This window comes from Nerophis lumbriciformis, linkage group LG25 (assembly GCF_033978685.3).
Source record: "Nerophis lumbriciformis linkage group LG25, RoL_Nlum_v2.1, whole genome shotgun sequence".
NCBI lineage: Eukaryota > Metazoa > Chordata > Actinopteri > Syngnathiformes > Syngnathidae > Nerophis > Nerophis lumbriciformis.
The window spans coordinates 19865234-19885201 of NC_084572.2; the positions used below are offsets into that span (position 1 = coordinate 19865234).

At 42.4% G+C, this 19968-nt stretch overlaps 1 protein-coding gene across 8 annotated transcripts in view; it reads right to left on the bottom strand.

The window, feature by feature from the left end:
- Nucleotides 1–19968, bottom strand: part of LOC133622010 (uncharacterized) — a 187655-nt gene that overhangs the window by 72039 nt on the left and 95648 nt on the right. For 6 of the 8 annotated variants that reach the window (XM_061984522.1, XM_061984524.1, XM_061984520.1 and 3 more), the window contains 2 exons: nucleotides 9141–9290; nucleotides 8232–8336 (listed from right to left, as the gene is read on the bottom strand). The gene's annotated coding sequence lies outside the window, so the exon portion shown is untranslated. The remainder of the gene's footprint in view (nucleotides 1–8231; nucleotides 8337–9140; nucleotides 9291–19968) is intronic. The other 2 variants (XM_061984523.1, XM_061984529.1) reach the window with 1 other exon arrangement.

Genomic DNA, 19968 nt, shown 5'->3' on the forward strand with positions numbered 1-19968 from the left:
AGGCTACTCGCTAGAAGTTACACAACAGCTAAGCACACAATAGCACACAAGCTAGACATATATAATTAGTAAGGGTGTAACGGTACACAAAAATCTCGGTTCAGTACGTACCTCGGTTTAGAGGTCACGGTTCGGATCAATTTCGGTACAGTAAGAAAACAACAAAATATAAATTTTCTGGTTATTTATTTACCAAATTTGTAAACAACGGCTATATCCTTTTGACATTGAGAACACTATAATAATTCTGCCCAAAAATAGAAAAAGCTCTGTGTGTGATGGATGTGAGCCACCACTAGGCTGATCAGTGCAACAGCAGGCAGTTATGAATGCTAAGGATAACAATAACTTACACACGGGGTCGATTGCCAGGGTTAATGTGGTCAACATATATCAAATAAAGCAAAATAAAACTAAAAAAGTATAATAAGGCTCAGAATTGGTTTCTTAACAAAACCTTTCTACATATAAAGTGCAACATTTCTACATATAAAGTGCAACATTAAACTGCTTCAAGTTGTTGCTCGGATTAAATAAAATGACAAAACTTTTCTTCTACATATAAAAATTGCAACATAAAACAGTTTCAAGTCAACTCAGCCTCAGATTAAAGGCCTACTGAAACCCACTACTACCAACCACGCAGTCTGATAGTTTATATATCAATGATGAAATCTTAACATTGCAACAAATGCCAATACGGCCGGGTTAGCTTACTAAAGTGCAATTTTAAATTTCGCGCCGAAATATCCTGCTGAAAACGTTTCGGTATGATGACGCCTGCGCGTGACGTCACGGATTGTAGAGGACATTTTGGGACAGCATGGTGGCCAGCTATTAAGTCGTCTGTTTTCATCACAAAATTCCACAGTATTCTGGACATCTGTGTTGGTGAATCTTTTGCAATTTGTTCAATGAACAATGGAGACAGCAAAGAAGAAAGCCGTAGGTGGGAAGCGGTGTATTGCGGCCGGCTGCAGCAACAACACAAACACAGCCGGTGTTTCATTGTTTACATTCCCGAAAGATGACAGTCAAGCTTTACCATTGGCCTGTGGAGAACTGGGACAACAGAGACTCTTACCAGGAGGACTTTGAGTTGGATACACAGACGCGGTACCGTGAGTACGCATGCAGCTGTGACTTCCAAACATTTGATTGCTTGCCCGCACGTGTATGCCGCAATGTGCATGTCACGTTTGTAACTTTGGGGACTTTGGGGAAACGTATGTGCTGTATGAACTTTGGGGAGGTGAACAGTACTTTGGGCTGTGGGATTGAGTGTGTTGTGCAGGTGTTTGAGTTGTATTGGCGGGTTATATGGACGGGAGGGGGGAGGTGTTTGTTATGCGGGATTAATTTGTGGCATATTAAATATAAGCCTGGTTGTGTTGTGGCTAATAGAGTATATATATGTCTTGTGTTTATTTACTGTTTTACTCATTCCCAGCTGAATATCAGGTCCCCCCCGCCTCTCACAGCATCTTCCCTATCTAAATCGCTCCCACTGCCCTCTAGTCCTTCACTCTCACTTTCCTCATCCACAAATCTTTCATCCTCGCTCAAATTACTGGGGAAATCGTCGCTTTCTCGGTCCGAATCGCTTTCGCTGCTGGTGGCAATGATTGTAAACAATGTGCAGATGTGAGGAGCTCCACAACCTGTGACGTCACGCTACTCGTCTGCTACTTCCGGTACAGGCAAGGCTTTTTTATCAGCGACCAAAAGTTGCGAACTTTATCGTCGATGTTCTCTACTAAATCCTTTCAGAAAAAATATGGCAATATCGCGAAATGATCAAGTATGACACATAGAATGGACCTGCTATCCCCGTTTAAATAAGAAAATCGCATGTCAGTAGGCCTTTAACTTTTATTTTTTCCCCCCAGCCTTTAACCCTGGTGACTTCCACTCAATCTTGATGTTTTTTGCCAGAAAAATCAGTTTATCCACATTGTCTGCAGAAAAAGCAGACCTGCTTGCAGTTACAATGTCTCCAGCTGTGGAAAATAGGTAGCAGGTATGGCGAGGTAGTGCCTGGCTAACTTGGCAGTAAGAGGATATATATGCTCATTGTTCTTCCACCATAGAAGTGGGTCAGAATCTAGTTTAATTCAATATGGTCTTAAATCTGCTGCTATAAACACACCAACGGCATTTGTTATTGCTTTAGCCCTGTCTGACTCGCTGAGGAGAGGCTGCTTGAATGCGGTGGGGAGCTATGTTTGCACCACGCTCATCGTTCTCTTCGTTGAAGCGATGTTCACTTGGGGGTGGTGCCGCTTCAAATGGGTTAGCATGTTTGGTGTGTTGCCAGAAGCATACCCTACCGCTGCTAAACAATGTCGGCAAACCGCTTTCGCTTTGTCCACCTCTCATCCTCCATTGTTGTATCGCACCGCGAAGCCGAAGTGTTCCCAAACGGAAGATCTTAACGAGGCAGGAGGGTCTTCCAGCTCTGGCTTTTGCATGTAGTCGTAGCCCGGTCGTTGATAGCATGCCGTGTGTTGTGCCTCGGGGTGCATTGTTTACGCAACGTGCGGTACGCTACTTAATATGTCCATGTGGAAACTTATTCGGTGCACCTCCGTTCTGAACCGAACCCAACGTACCGAAACAGTCCAATACAAATACACATACCGTTACACCCTTAATAATTAGTCTCCTTAATTGAACAATATTGCAGACTAAATCAGGACATTTTCAATATAGACAAGTATGAAATAATTACACAAATGTAAATATCCTAAATTGAACAAAATTAGAGTACATTCTAACCCTACTGTGAGGTAGATATCTGTATCAGCTTGATACAAAAATGGTGCATCCTGTTAATCACCCTTTTGTTACAATAGCCACATGTACATGGGCAAAATGCATTTAATCTGAAAATAATTCAGATTAAAATTTTACTGTGTACATGGACCCTGAAAAAAATTTACCAGATTATGACGTGCATTTACATGCATCACACGGTAAATCGCAATACTTTATTCTGACATGTGCAGCACATACCGTAAACGGGAGTACAAGACGAAGAAGCAGTGAATTCCGCTATAAACAAACATGGCTGTGTGCATTTCTGCTTGTCATACGTTGTAACGTTATTTATTTATCAGTCTTTCCTTCTATTCGCTACTTTTGTTTTACCTCTCTTTTTGAAATGGAGCTGTTTTGTGCCCACCATGTTGTGATTTGTGCGAGTTGTCGCCAGTCTTCATCTTACAACATTCTGTGTACGTGCCTGAGGCTAGCAGTTAGCACTCAGAGTAGCTGTAAGGTCGTGAACAAAACAGCTCCTTAAGACGACAACTGAATCGCTTCTTTTATTGTTACATCGACACATGACACTCCAGACCGTACTTGTTTTAACCTTTACCCAGGAAAGATCCCATTGAGATTTAGAATCTTTTTGTTTTTGCTAATCTCGGTTTTAGAGCAACACACTCAACAGCCTATAACACTAATTATGTACATGTTGAATAGGAGGAGACAGCAGCAAGACAATTGCTTCATTCAGAGACTCTTAAATTTAGTCCCCGCCTCCACCACCAACGTATACCTGACGTCACAGAAATGCGCAGTAAGGATAATTTCGACCCGGATTTCGGAAGAAGGGTTTTCATGCACGCCGATCTGAATGACTATCGACACAAACCACCCGTCTCTATCGGAATTAAATTTTGACCTGAAAATGAGTGATCGGGTCTGAATAGTCCGAATGGCACATTAACACGAAGCATTTTTATTCCGGTTAGGCTTTTAATCCGATTATTGTGTCCATGTGCACATAGCTAATGAGAGGGATGCACAATTCAAGCCAATATTTCAATTTAATGTCACAATGAATATTGAAATATGTTTTGATGATGAACAATTCACACATGTGTAAAAAGTGTGACGAGTGTCCATATTTATGCATTCTGTTACAAAACAACTGAATGTATTATCATGTTCAGGATCATGGTGAGCTCGAGCCTATCCCAGCTGACATTGGTGTAGAGGCGGGTACACCATGGTTGCCAATGACCAATCTCAATGCAGATACAACTATATTGCCAAAATTATTTGGCCACCCATCCAAATGATCAGAATCAGGTGTCCTAATCACTTGGCCCGGTCACAGGTGTATAAAATCAAGCACTTAGACATGGAGACTGTTTCTACAAACATTTGTGAAAGAATGGGCCGCTCTCGGGAGCTCAGTGATTTCCAGCGTGGAACTGTCATATGATGCCACATCTGAAACAAATCCAGTCGTGAAATGTCCTCGCTTCTAAATATTCCAAAGTCAACTGTCGGCTTTATTATAAGAAAATGGAAGAGTTTGCGAACAACAGCAACTCAGCCACAAAGTGGTAGGCCACGAAAACCGACAGAGAGCGGTCAGCGGATGCAGTGGAGACGCGTCCTCTGAAGTGATGAATCACGCTTTTCCATCTGGCAATCTGATGGACCAGTCTGGGTTCGAAGGTTGCCAGGAGAACGGTACATTTCGGACTCCATTGTGCCGAGTGTGAAATTTGGAGGAGGAATTATGGAGTGGGGTTTCTGTGTGGAGTTTGCATGTTCTCCCCCTGACTGCGTGGGTTCCCTCCGGGTACTCCGGCTTCCTCCCACCTCCAAAGACAAGCATAGGTTGATTGGCAACACTAAATTGGCCCTAGTGTGTGAATGTGAGTGTGAGAATTGTCTGTCTATCTGTATTGGCCCTGCGATGAGATGACAACTTGTCCAGGGTGTACCCCGCCTTCCGCCCGATTGTAGCTGAGATAGGCTCCAGTGCCCCCTGCGACCCCGAAGGGAATAAGTGGTAGGAAATGGATGGATGGATGGATGGATGGGTTGTTTTTCAGGAGTTGGGCTTGGCCCCTTAGTTCCAGTGAAAGGAACTTTGAATGCTCCAGGATACCAAAACATTTTGGACAATTCCATACTTCCAACCTTGTGGGAACAGTTTGGAGTGGGCCCCTTCCTCTTCCAACATGACTGTGCACCAGTGCACAAAGCAAGGTCATAAAGACATGGATGACAGAGTATGGTGTGGATGAACTTGACTGGCCTGCACAGAGTCCTGACCTGAACCCGATAGAACACCTGTGGTATGAATTAGAACGGAGACTGAGAACCAAGCCTTCTCGACCAACATCAGTGTGTGACCTCACCAATGTGCTTTTGGAAGAATGGTCGAAAATTCCTATAAACACACTCTGCAACCTTGTGGACAGCCTTCCCCCAAAAGAGTTGAAGCTGTAATAGCTGCAAAATGTGGACCAACATCATATTGAACCCTATGGGTTAGGAATGGGATGGCACTTCAAGTTCATATGTGAGTCAAGGCAGGTGGCCAAATACTTTTGGCAATAGTGTATTTATATATACATATGAGTGACAATGGGTGACAGTCAAGGGAAGCGCTGCCCTACCAGCGACTGTCACAAAACATATTTACATAATAGAATGTGATTTTGCTTGACTGAAATTATTTTTGTCTATCAGTGTTGCTGATCATCGATTACTTTGTGAAGGAAGCTCCAAAAATAGTGAAGGCACAGATGTTTCCTCCTCTCTGTCCTATCTATCTTCATCCCAGTGTCCACAGTCCCTCGTGGACCTGCCAAGCTGTCACGTCGTACTAGAGCGTGTCCATAACTCTGTTTTGTCCTCCTGTCATCTGTCCACAGGACCCCCAGGTCTTGGTGTCGCCTTGTGGGATTCGTGGACGGCCACAACATAAGACTTCTATTTCTGCCCAAGCGTGTAATGAATGCAACAATTACTCAGCCGCTGGTGTAGAAAATGTGCTACTTGTCTTCGTCTGTCTTCTTACATTCCTCTAAGTAGTGCACTAATTCTCACAGAAGATGAAAGAGTGAATAGCAGATCATGAGCTCAAACACTTTAGCCAGCGTTTAGTCTTCAGTGTTTGAAAGTACAGTGTGTGTGTGTGTGTGTGTGTGTGTGTGTGTGCGTGTGATGAATGGCCGGTGCCAGGCTTTGCTCCCACTGTGGCCTTGGATCAATCTGCTTATCTGTTAACTGCCAGCACTGCCAGTGATTAACGACCAGCTTTACACACAGCACATCCTTATTCATTACCAAACACGTCACACGCAGTCACACCCATCCGTAGATGTGCACACACATGCCCACACACACACACACATGCCCACACACACACACACACACACACACACACACACACACACACACACACACACACACACACACACACACACACACACACACACACACACACACACACACACACACACACACACACACACACACACACACACACACACACACACACACACACTCTCAGAGACATCCTTTTTCATTATGGTCGACATCCCCAATGGGGACAGTCTTGAGTTGGAAGGCAGAGGAGACGGACGACGGGAAGAAGATGAATGAACGCAGCATCGAATCGAAAACACACATTTTCTGTATCCTAAACTAATTTTAATCGCAAAAATGTTGTAATTTTGTCTCATTGAGAAACATTCTTCATTTACAATTGTTACTCCCGCGTTATGGCTTTTTCCTGTCATTCAGTCCCTTCTGGAATTTGAAATCTTGCGATGGCGCCAATTCCCGCAAATTCAACCAGTCCCAGCGTTTTCTGCGCGGGCTTGCAACTTTGTCCAATGTTTGCAACTTTCTGGAACATTCTGATCAATCAAATTAGTCTCTGAGTGGCGCTCAAACACGCACATCGACTATGGAAACATAACTTATGATTGTTTCTTGTGTAAACGAGCAGGAACAACAGCATGTGACAATATATCAACTCTTTATTGTTCAAATGCTTCAAACCTACTTTATGTTCCTGTCTACAGCTCTAAACCTTCTGGGTATTGTGGTATATAAACATTTATTTCCTAGTTTACATGTAGTGGCGTGGCGCAGTGGAAGAATGGCCGTGCGCGACCCGAGGGTCCCTGGTTCAATCCCCACCTAGTACCAACCTCGTCATGTCCGTTGTGTCCTGAGCAAGACACTTCACCCTTGCTCCTGATGGGTGCTGGTTAGCGCCTTGCATGGCAGCTCCCTCCATCAGTGTGTGAATGTGTGTGTGAATGGGTAAATGTGGAAGTAGTGTCAAAGCGCTTTGAGTACCTTGAAGGTAGAAAAGCGCTATACAAGTACAACCCATTTATCATTTATCATTTAGTCATATATTTATTTACCCGGGTGAAGACAATTACAACATATTACCATTTGCAATTCTGAACTAGCAGAATTGTCTCTCTTTTACTTGACAGAGATGTTAATGCGTGATGATAATCTCTCATTTGCCAACAAAACTATTATTATAGATAGCTCTCAACAGTTCACAATTACAAGTCGGGGTAAATGTGTTAGAACATAAATGAATGTGTAAGATGGACAAACACTTTTTTAAGCATAAAACTACACAGAGAATGTCTGCAACTTGTGAGAAAATAAGGAAGCCTTTCGTTCTATAATTATAACTAAGATTAGCCTACTATCATTAGTTATACTGAGTTAAAAAAGTACAGTACTTTGACAATGAGTTCTGAGTATGGGTTTTTACTGCCATCGAGTGTCTACTTTTAAATAAGTGTGGTTCAAAACTGGTAAAACATTAATACAGTATTTGTTTTCCAATTTTTGGTTAAGGTTACAATGAAACTTTGATAACAGATTCCTACAATTACCGTTAAATTCTATTTTGTCAAAAAAAACATTGCAAATTTTGACGCAACTTCCTGAAAAAACTGCCACAAATTCAGGCATATTAAGTCACAACAATCAGGAAAAAAATAGCGTAATCCTGAAAACGCATGATTATTTATTGCGAGAATTACCATAACACAAGAGCTCCTACAGTACCTGAAGGCTTGTGTGTGTCCGTGTGTGTCCACACACAAGCCTGGAGGTACTGTAGGAGCTCTTGTGTTATGGTAATTCTCGCAATAAATAATCATGCATTTTCAGGATTCCGCAGTTTATTTCCAGATTGTTGTGACTTAAAATGCCTGAATTTGTGGCAGTTTTTTCAGAAAGTTGCATCAAAATTTGCAATGTTTTTTTGACAAACTAGAATTTAACGGTAATTGTAGGAATCTGTTATCAAAGTTTCATTGTAACCCTAACCAAAAATTGGAAAACAAATACTGTCCGTGTGTGTGTGTGTGTGTGTGTGTGTGTGTGTGTGTGTGTGTGTGTGTGCGTGTGTGCGTGCGTGCAAGCGTTTCATTTACCTGAGATTCTGACCCACTGTGGTGTCCCATCAAAGCAATCAGAACAGACAAGTGTCCCCAAAGGCCAAAAAGTATTTTGGGTGACAGCTTGTTTCTGGTTGGTAACTGTGGGACACAACAGTTCAATAAGAGACGTCTGTATTTTTGGAAACGTGTCGCAGATAATTTTCTTTCAAGGTTAAGATTTTTCACTTTGAACTCAGGCAAAGTACTTGAATTACTTTATTGGAGTATTCCAAAATGTCAGTTTTAGCCAATATAAATTAGAGTTGTCCTATATAAGCTTTGAGCATGGACTAATGAAACCTGTTTGGATGAGAGGTGAAACATCTTCTAAGACAATCTGAACAGTCCAGTTATGATGGATTCTAGACTCAAGGACCCAATGAATTTGAATATTCAGAGACATATTTAGGAATTAGAAATTGTCTGAACAGGGTTTTATGCTGCCGGCTCCGAACACCCATGAGTGAGATTGGCTGATATCAGTCACATGATTAACTGTAATTTATTACATTTATGGTGAGTGCTATTGATAGCCAAACAATATTTTAACTTCTCAGGGCATTCAATCGATTGCAACTGGACTGGTTTGTCTTTGAAGACGTTTCGATGCTTATCAAAGTGGGCTTCATCAGTGTGATCTAAATCTAGATCTGACCAATCTAAGTCTATGAGCATGAACTGATGAAGCCAACTTGGATGAAAGGCAAAACGTCTTCTATGACAAACCAAACAGTCCAGTTGCGATTGATTGAAAGCCCTGAGAATACAATGAACTAGATGAATGAGAACATTCATAGACAATATTTCAACTTTTTTTTAGAAAGTCTCCTTAAGTCACCACTCATCAAAGACTCCTTTTGTAAGATCAATGAGAACAGCGCCAGTAAAGTACAAAGAACTCACCCAAAAAGGCCTGGTTTCCTGTCAGTCTCCCGACCATCCCAAAATTCAGTCCAATACAACCACGAGAAGCAGATAATTTCTCAGGTGGTGCAAATGGGAAAGCAATGGAGCTGCCAGCGTACCAAGATGTGGTGGACGTCGCTGCAGGACCTGCCAGCCAGAAGGAAAACAAATGACGTTTGCTGAAGAGAGGGAACTGGAGATGGTGAGAAATGGCCTGGCGTATATGACTGGATGACCACAGTGCAGAACCACACTGGCATGCCAAATAGCCATGGACACAAGAGCCAGCTTCGCTAAACATGTTTAAAGCAAATTCCTAAAAGCACTAGAGTGCTCCTGTTGTATGGAGCAGGGGTCACCAACGCGGTGCCCGCGGGCACCAGGTAGCCCGTAAGGACCAGATGAGTAGCCCGCTGGCCTGTTCTAAAAATAGCTCAAATAGCAGCACTTACCAGTGAGCTGCCTCTATTTTTTACATTTTATTTATTTACTAGCAAGCTGGTCTCGCTTTGCTCGACATTTTTAATTCTAAGAGACAAAACTCAAATAGAATTTGAAAATCCAAGAAAATATTTTAAAGACTTGGTCTTCACTAACTGACAAAGAAACAGATAACAGATTTTGTGTCCAGTTCAAAGTGTGACATGAATTATTTAAAAATTTGAGAGTTGACTTTTGTATTTTACATGAGTTATTATTTGTACAAACATGGAGCAAAGTAATTCATGATTTGTTAAAAAATGTTAGTGGCTAGCTAGTTAAAATGGGATATTGTGATTTCACAAGACTGTCTTAGAAGTGATCATTTGAAAATGTTCAATTTGAAAAATGTGCACTTAGAGAAAATATAAAAATAAAGTGTTGCATATTGATATTTATCTGTTTCCGCAAATATTTATTGTGAGAAATCATTAAGATGATCAGTGTTTCCACAAAGATAAATATCATTAATTATTAATAATAACAGAGTTAAAGGTAAATTGAGCAAATTGCCTATTTCTGGCAAATTATTTAAGTGTGTATCAAACTGGTAGCCCCTGCAATGAGGTGGCGACTTGTCCAGGGTGTACGCCGCCTTCCGCCCGATTGTAGCTGAGATAGGCTCCAGCGCCCCCCGCGACCCCAAAGGGAATAAGCGGTAGAAAATGGATGGATGGAAACTGGTAGCCCTTCGCATTAATCAGTACCCAAGAAGTAGCTCTTGGTTTCAAAAAGGTTGGTGACCCCTGGTATAGAGGAACTTGGACCACTGTAAACACATTGGCAGATCCATGAATTTACATTCCAACCTTGCTTGCAAACATAGAACATTCGGGTCCAACATTGTGATTTGCATAACTGAGGCGTTGCACAGGGCACCACTTTAAGTTACACATTTGTTTTGAATTATGTAACCAAGGTGTTGGTGTTGCTTGTTGACTTCCACATGCAGTCAGTACTCATTTGTTCAACGGCCTTAGTTATACTAGTAGTGTTCCTCATGGTTCCATTTTAGGTCCTCTCTTTTTCATCATTTAGACTATTCAACTGGTGGCCCGCAAATTCAGTTAAAAAAAAAAGACTCACATTTTTTTTACAGCAGATTGTGAAAAACAGGCAGCTGTCATAGAGGTGATCTTTGACTAGCTATTTCACAGGAAGTCCTTAAAAAACAGCACGATGCCTACAAAATACTTTGACCAAAATCAAAAGGTCTACTGTAGAGGACGCTGGTTCTCCGAAATATTCACAATAAAACTGTTAACTTTCCGGAAATGTAGCCGCAAAGATTGACTATCCCTGCTCTAGTAGCAATCGTATACTGATACTACCATTGGTATCGACACTACCGATGTGTCGAACTGCTGTCCTCATATGGTTACGCCTGGCTGCTACTCAAGAACAAAAACCGATATACTGGTGACCCAAAAAAACAGAAGTAATAAAAAATATATTAGATCTTACACAGTTCTTGACAATTGCTGACATTAAACTTGAGTTTGTAAACGATAATTCCCCGAAGTTAAATAATCTTTGTCACTTTGCATAGAAGTCACTTTCTTTGCAATAATATGATCCAATTGGGCTCCGCGGCGATGGGAGGCAAACTTGCTAACGTCGCACAAAATTGTCAATTACTGGGACACATTTTTCTCTGGGATTTTAGAAGTAAGATTTTGCGCAGTCCCATACTCTCTGAAATTCCAAACCCTGTCAAACATGTTGCTTTTTGATGCCGCATGACGACACCGAAAAGTTGCTTGTATGTTGATTTGTTGGAGGAATAGGCGTCCAAGCAAAATGCTCCTTGGTTCACCAAGACTACTTGTATACCCTGAAAAAGAAAACAGGAACCATTAATTGAATTGCTCCCAGTGCCGCTCACTATGGTGTTTGAATGTTAATGAATGTTTGGTGGTGGTTGGAGAGGCTGTAAGCTCAAATTGGCAGCAACGTTTCCATCAGTCTACCCCAGGGCAGCTCTGGCTACAAATGTAGCTTACCACCATCATGGTGTGAATGTGGCATGAATGAATGATGGCTTTCTCAGTTCTAACTGTAAAGTGTTTTGAGTGGCTAGAAAAGTGCCATACTGTTCCATCATTATTAACATATCCAGTAAGCTGCTAGTCATTTTTGACAGCCGATGGACTATAATAAGTATCAGCCATAGAGGTTTGGCTTTTGTCATTGGCATTGGCCGATCATGTACTTGTTTGCGGAAATCGGCGGGTACTGAATGGTTGCAGCATCCTGATTCGTAGTATTGGGTTTTCTGGACCACTCGACAGTGCCCTTATAACCCGGTGCGCCCAATGTAAGGGCTAGGTATGGTTAAGCTTACCAACCTCATAGCTTAGTGTTGGATGGGGTGCAAATTGCCTAAAGTTGAAGATGTCAAGAAAAGCTGCCACTCTGTATGATCGTGGCTAATTTTAATGATAATGCTGATTTTGAACATCAAATTTACAAGTTAATGAAGGGCATTCTTAGTTAACAGCCATACATGTCACACTAAGAGTGGCCGTATAAACAACGCCAACACTGTCATAAATATGTGCCATATTGTGAAACCATACTAAACAACAATGACAAACACATTTCGGGAGAATATTTGCACCGCAACACAACATAAACACAACAGAACAAAAACCCAGAATTCCCTGCAGTACCAACTCTTCCTGGACGCTGAACTATTTTATTTGGTACATGGTGTAATGATAAGAGTGGCCAGTAGATGGCAGTAAAACATAAGAGGTACGTCTCAAGTAAACAACACCAACATTTTAAATGTTCCATTGAAAATATAGAACAATACACACGGCGCTCAAAAATATATCAAAATGTTTTAGTACGACTTTGAAGCCACACCACTTGAAGGATTGTTGGCGCATTAAACATACGAGTATTATTATGGTGCGTGTATAAGGTAAGACATATTATCTGGCGTTTTGTTTCGCAATATTATGCAAAGGCAACTTTTCTTAGCTACTGGTACCTGCTGATTTGTATTTGGGATCTGCATAAATCCTGAAAAATTGTGCGGGTCCGCGCCAACGCTGTAGTTGATAAGCTTCTTCTTCTTCTCTATCTTTTTGTTATGTGACATTCATCCTCCGCTGTTGCCATTTGTAATATAAAGTAGTGTAAAGTTGTTACTGTCATGATCCGTATACCCGGGTCATGGCATGATTTATGTTTGGTAGTTTTTCTGTTTTAGTCTGTTTCCTGTGTGCACCCTCTTTCCCTGTTTACTGTTGGTTTCCATGGGCACTGATTCTCCTCACCTGTCTTAGTTTTGCAATTAGTGTTCCCACCAGGTGTTTTGGTTAATCACTCCCCTTTATAGTTTCCTGTCATCCTGCAGTAGTTGCTGGGTCAATGTTTGCTATAGGCAACATTTACGTTCGCCTGTTTTTAAGTTTGTACACACTAGCATTCCTCGTTTTTCACCCTTGGTGACATTTTGTGTTTTTTAGCTCCATGCTTGCTAGTATCCTCAGTTTTGTATTTTTGTCCTGCGTTTAATTTATTAAAAGACTTCATCAAACATCCACGCTACTCCTGCTTGTCTTCTGTATTGGAAGGAACGCTACCAGCGCAGCAATGCGTCCCTGAAGACGCAACAGTTACTTATATCTGTCAGTAAACTCGCCATTAAAACGCTAAAACATACCGGTGTAGTGAGTTTACATTATTCACCCAAGGAACTTTAGGTACTAGAGTTCCGGTCGGACGGTTTTTCACAGGACACATTTCCTGTGGTTGTGTCCGGATGAGGAGATGCTGCTCCGTTATTGATTTAAGTAAAGTCTGAATGTCATAAAAAACAGTTTGCTCCATCTTTTGACACTTCTTCCACTGTCGTTTTTGCACGCTACACCGCTACAACAAAGATGACGGGGAGAAGACGCTGCCGTAGGTGAGCCACGTAAATAAGACCGCCAACAAAACGGCGCATCCAAAAGCGACTGTCATAAAGCGGCTTGAAGATGATCTGTAAAACATAATCTATGCAACATTTTGACCAAAGAACCACCATTACATGGTATGTAGACCACAAGAAAATGTTTTCAATTTAGAAAAAAACAATATTAATATGACTCTTTTAATACGCCCTCTAATCCGGTGTGCCTAATATGTGAATACAGATAAAAAATAGACCATTCATCGGCAGTGCGCCTTCAAATCCAGTGCGCCCTATGGTCCGGAAAATACGGTAGTAGTACCTCAGTTGTCATTAGTAAACTGTTCTAAAAGGCCAGACAAAAATAGAATCACACAAAAACCAAAGCATTTTTTCTCATTATAAATAATGTTGGGCAGTATGATAAAAGAGATTTATGCGAAAACCGGGTCAATATTTTGACACAAATTTTCATCGAAAGCTGAATCATACGAAAAATAGGGAGTAGGAAAACCAAGGTACATGTACATATACAGTTACAACAGTGGATCCCAAAACAAAGCCACCATTAAGACAATTACAGGGCGGTATAGCTCGGTTGGTAGTGCGGCCGTGCCAGCAACTTGAGGGTTGCAGGTTCGATCCCCGCTTCCGCCATCCTAGTCACTGCTGTTGTGTCCTTGGGCAAGACACTTTACACACCTGCTCCGAATGCCACCCACACTGGTTTAAATGTAACTTAGATATTGTGTTTCACTATGTAAAGCGCTTTGAGTCACTAGAGAAAAGCGCTATATAAATATAATTCAATTCACTTCACAAATGTAATACAAATTGCATTTAAATAGTGTCTGATTATGGAAGTAAAACAAACAAACCAACAACAACAAAAAACACTACCGACAGTAAATGGGCCAAAAGATGGATCAAAGATCCAGTCAACAATTAACTTCACTTTTCATGATAGGCAAGGAAGATATTTGTTTGTTGGACTAGATAAATATGCAAAGAGTTGAAAAAAAGATCATGTTTCCTTATCTGCTCTCGTTTTGTCTTCCTCACAACCTGACCTTGTTTTTACACAGTCAATCAACATCAACATCTGATCTATGAGCGAGAACAGGACAGATCGATAAGTAGAGACACATAGCTCGGCACAACCCTCCTGACAGCTTGCCTCTGAACACATTTTGGCAATCAATTTTCAACTTTACATGCAGTTGAGAAGAGTTTCTGACACAAGTGTTTATTTGCCAAAGGGCAGAAAGTCATCATCGCTTATAACTTTGTCTCATTGACACTCTGGCCAAAATGTTTATGCACGTGTATCCACAGTTTCTGTGTGTACTGTGACCTAATATTATGACAGCATCTCTGTTAATCATGTCAAATGCTGTTAGTCGTCCGTTGTCTCCAGGGCCGGCGGTGTGTGTGGGGTGGGGGATATGATCATTGCCTGGGCTTTTGTAAAGATTTGAAATGTTTTTCTTTCATTTGAATCTATAGTTATAAAATAAAACATTTTGATGTGGCTTGCTTACCGGTAATTGGTAGCATCATTTATTGAACAGGCATCAACTTCAGTGCTTACGTATCTGTAATGTGTGACTGCCATCTACTAAAAGTATCATGATTATTTTTTTTATATCATCCGATCTTGATTAGTATCACAATTTTCTTTACAATTGTTTTACCCTGTCAGTTTTAAAGCACATGCAGTGAAAAAACAAATACACTAGAGATTATCCATCCATCCATCCATCCTCTTCCGCTTATCCGAGGTCGGGTCGCGGGGGCAGCAGCCTAAGCAGGGAAGCCCAGACTTCCCTCTCCCCAGCCACTTCGTCCAGCTCTTTCCGGGGGATCCCGAGGCGTTCCCAGGCCAGCCGGGAGACATAGTCTTCCCAACGTGTCCTGGGTCTTCCCCGTGACCTCCTAACGGTCGGACGTGCCCTAAACACCTTCCTAGGGAGGCGTTCGGGTGGCATCCTGACTAAATGCCCGAACCACCTCATCTGGCTCCTCTCGATGTGGAGGAGCAGCGGCTTTACTTTGAGCTCCCCCCGGATGACAGAGCTTCTCACCCTATCTCTAAAGGAGAGCCCCGCCACCCGGCGGAGGAAACTCATTTCGGCCGCTTGTACCCGTGATCTTGTCCTTTCGGTCATAACCCAAAGCTCATGACCATAGGTGAGGATGGGAACGCAGATCGACCTGTAAATTGAGAGCTTTTCCTTACGGCTCAGCTCCTTCTTCATCACAACGGATCAGCGTCCGCATTACTGAAGACGCCGCACCGATCCGCCTGTCGATCTCACAATCCACTCTTCCCTCACTCGTGAACAAGACTCAGAGGTACTTGAACTCCTCCACTTGGGGCAGGATCTCCTCCCCAACCCGGAGATGGCACTCCACCCTTTTCCAGGCAAGAACCATGGCCTCGGACTTGGAGGTGCTGATTCTCATCCCAGTCGCTTCACACTCAGCTGCGAACCGATCCAGTGAGAGCTGAAGATCTTTGCCAGATGAAGCCATCAGGACCACATCATCTGCAAAAAGCAGAGACCTAATCCTGCAGCCACCAAACCGGATCCCCTCAACGCCTTGACTGCGCCGAGAAATTCTGTCCATAAAAGTTATGAACAGAATCGGTGACAAAAGGCAGCCTTGGCGGAGTCCAACCCTCACTGGGAAATGAGTCCGACTTACTGCCGGCAATGCGGACCAAGCTCTGACACTGATCATACAGGGAACAGACCGCCACAATCAGACAGTCTGATACCCCATACTCTCTGAGCACTCCCCACAGGACTTCCCGAGGGACACGGTCGAATGCCTTCTCCAAGTCCACAAAGCACATGTAGACTGGTTGGGCAAACTACCATGCACCATCAAGGACCCTGCCGAGAGTATAGAGCTGGTCCACAGTTCCACGACCAGGACGAAAACCACACTGTTCCTCCTGAATCCGAGGTTCGACTATCCGGCGTAGCCTCCTCTCCAGTACACCTGAATAGACCTTACCGGGAAGACTGAGGAGTGTGACCCCACGATAGTTAGAACACACCCTCCGGTTCCCCTTTTTAAAGAGGAACCACCACCCCGGTCTGCCAATCCAGAGGTACCGCCCCCGATGTCCACGCGATGCTGCAGAGTCTTGTCAAGTTAATAATATGTTAAACTAATCACTAGAGATTAGCTTAACATATTATTACCATTGAGAGTAAATTAAAAAACGAAATCAAATAAGAAAAAGCACAAAAACACAACAATGTACCAAAGTTGATATACAATGTTTTCAAGTGAAAGAAAGCACACACAAAGATGTATCAGTTATTATTGCAACACTGGTGCTCAAACTACATTATTAGAAGCTGTCAAGTTAGTGCGTGTGGCTCACACTACGAAGGTCCTGGGTTCGATCCTGGGCTCGGGATCTTTCTGTGTGGAGTTTGTATGGCTTCCTCCCACTTCCAAATACATGCACCTGGGGATAGGTTTATTGGCAACACTAAATTGGCCCTAGCGTGTGAATGTGAGTGTGAATGTTATCTGTCTATCTGTGTTGGCCCTGTGATGAGGTGGCGACTTGTCAAGGGTGTACCCTCCCTACCGACCGAATGCAGCTGAGATAGGCTCCAGCACCCCCCGCGACCCCGAAAGGGACCAGCGGTAGAAAATGGATGGATGGATGGAAGTTATCATTAACTTACCAACAAAGAACAATGCTCACGACCACAACTTCCTAGCATTGACAGTAGTAGCACAGTGTTTTTCACACAGCTTTTGGACGACAAGTAGCGATCTATTTAGAGATCTGATACGGAGAAGTTAATTGGGAACGGTTCGGCTCCGTATTTTGAAGTTAGTTTCGTAGTTTGAGGTGGCCGCATATTCCTGAGGCAGTCACAGAGGTGGCCTGAGAAGGGTGCAGAGCTGCCGGCTAGAGTGCTGGCCCCAGAATGGTCGGCCTCCATGGAGGTTAGTGTTTGTCAAGTGCACAGTCTGCCTAAACATGGATTCTGTTGAACTTTGTCATTGTATGTTCTTGCTGACTATTGTTATGACTTGGTGTGGGTGAAACTAACACACCGGTGTTCCTAATTATTAATAAATGGCTACAGCTGGTTGATTGCTGTGCATGTAGGAAGTCCAAAAATCGAGACGCACACAAGAGGTCAATGCCAAGAAGAAAAATTGGTTATTATTATTCCAGTTGTTTCGGCTAATTATATATACAACCCTAAACCCAACCCAAACCCTAACCCAGGGGTCGGCAACCCAAAACGTTGAAAGAGCCATATTATACCAAAAATACAAAAAAAAATATGTCTGGAGCTGCAAAAAATGAGAAGCCGTATATAGGTCTTATAATGAAAGCAACACATGACGTAAGTGTCTATATTAGCCTACTATCAAAATGACTATGTGTCGCAGGCTGAAGCAAATCTTCGTTGACAGAAATGTTGCTAATGTTTGCTGTGGTCTGGAACAACATGGCACACAAACAACTATCTGAAATGCAGCCAATATTACTAGAGTCAATGTGTCATGAGACATGCACAACTAAATTGTATACAAAAAGGATACATGTAAAGGATATTAAATGAGCTCAAATATACCTACAAATGAGGCATAATGATGCAATATGTACATACAGCTAGCCTAAAAAGCATGTTAGCATTGATTATATTTTTCCATTTTCAATCCTTTTTTAAAAATGCTCCAGGGAGCCACACCGCGGGTTGCTGAGCCCAGCCCTAATACTACCCAAAACCCAAACCTAACCCTACTGGTAACCTTAACTTATTTTCAGCAGTATTTATATATTATTTTATTTCTGTTTTCCATGTTGTCCCTTCAGCTTCACTTTAGTTTAAGACACATTTCACTTTTGTTGTCGTCACCTCTGTGGGCACATCTCTAAGTTGACGCGACTTAGAGTGGGTGCAACTTTGACCTAAAGTTGCCGCGACTTAGACCTACAGTAGGCTAAGTTAAAGTTAAAAGTTAAAAGTTAAAGTACCAATGGTTGTCACACACACACACTAGGTGTGGTGCAATTTGTCCTCTGCATTACCCATCCCTTTGTTCACCCCCTCGGAGGTGAGGGGAGCAGTGGACAGCAGCGGTGCCGTGCCCGGGAATAATTTCTTGGTGAAATAACCCCCAATTCCAACCCTTGATGCTGAGTGCAAAGCAGGGAGGTAATGGGTCCCATTTTTGTAGTATTTGGTATGACTCGGCCGGGGTTTGAACTCACAACCTACCGATTTCACAAGGCCACTGAGTAGAGTACTTCTGTGCGGCCGCAGCTGTATATACTTGAGTTTTGATGGACTCAACGCAAAACGCAATTCGACAGGCACGACACGGAGAATATTTTTCACACCCTCATCATGGAAAGCACACAAAGAAAAACATATGGTGCAGCTTTCAAGTTGAAAGCCATCAATCTGTCGATGCAAGAAGGAAATAGAGCTTCTGCACGTAAGCTTGGCGATAATGAACTAATGGTGAGACGTTGGAGACGGCAAAGTAAAGAACTGATTCAATGCCAAAAGACAACAAAAGCTTTCAGAGGAAATAAAAGCAGATGGCCTGAACTTGAAAATGTTCTTGAGGACTGGGTGAACACACACCGAGCAGACGGCCGAGGTTTGAAGATCCAACTGAAAGCCAGCAAAATGGATATTGACAAATTTAAAGGTGGACCGTCATCATACTTGCCAACCCTCCCGGATTTTCCGGGAAACTCCCGAAATTCAGCGCCTCTCCCGAAAACCTCCCGGGACAAATTTTCTCCCGAAAATCTCCCAAAATACAGGCGGAACTGGAGGCCACGCCCCCTCCAGCTCCATGCGGACCTGTTTTCACCTCCACTTTCCCACAATACAAACGGCGTGCCTACCCAATCACGTTATAACTGTAGAATGATCGAGGGCGAGTTCTTGGTTTCTTATGTGGGTTTATTGTTAGGCAGTTTCATTAACGTCCTCCCAGCGTGGTAACAACACACAACAACAGCAGTCACGTTTTCGTCTACCGTAAAGCAGTTCGTCTGCCGTAAACAGCAATGTTGTGACACTCTTAAACAGGACAATACTGCAATACATGCATATGTGACAATAACATCTACGGCTTTTAGAGAGTGCAGTGCACAACTGCGCACACAAGGAGACAAAGCAGAATGCATCATCAGAGAGGGTGTTCAGCATAGTTAGAAAAATAGTGACAGAGAGTAGAACAAGGATGGACAATTAAACCCTTAACTCAACAATGACTAGATGAGTGTTATGTGTGTGTATATGTGTAAATAAATGAACACTGAAATTCAAGAGTTTCTCTTATTTATATATATATATATATATATATATATATATATGTATATGTATATATATATAATAAAATAAATATATATATATATATATATATATA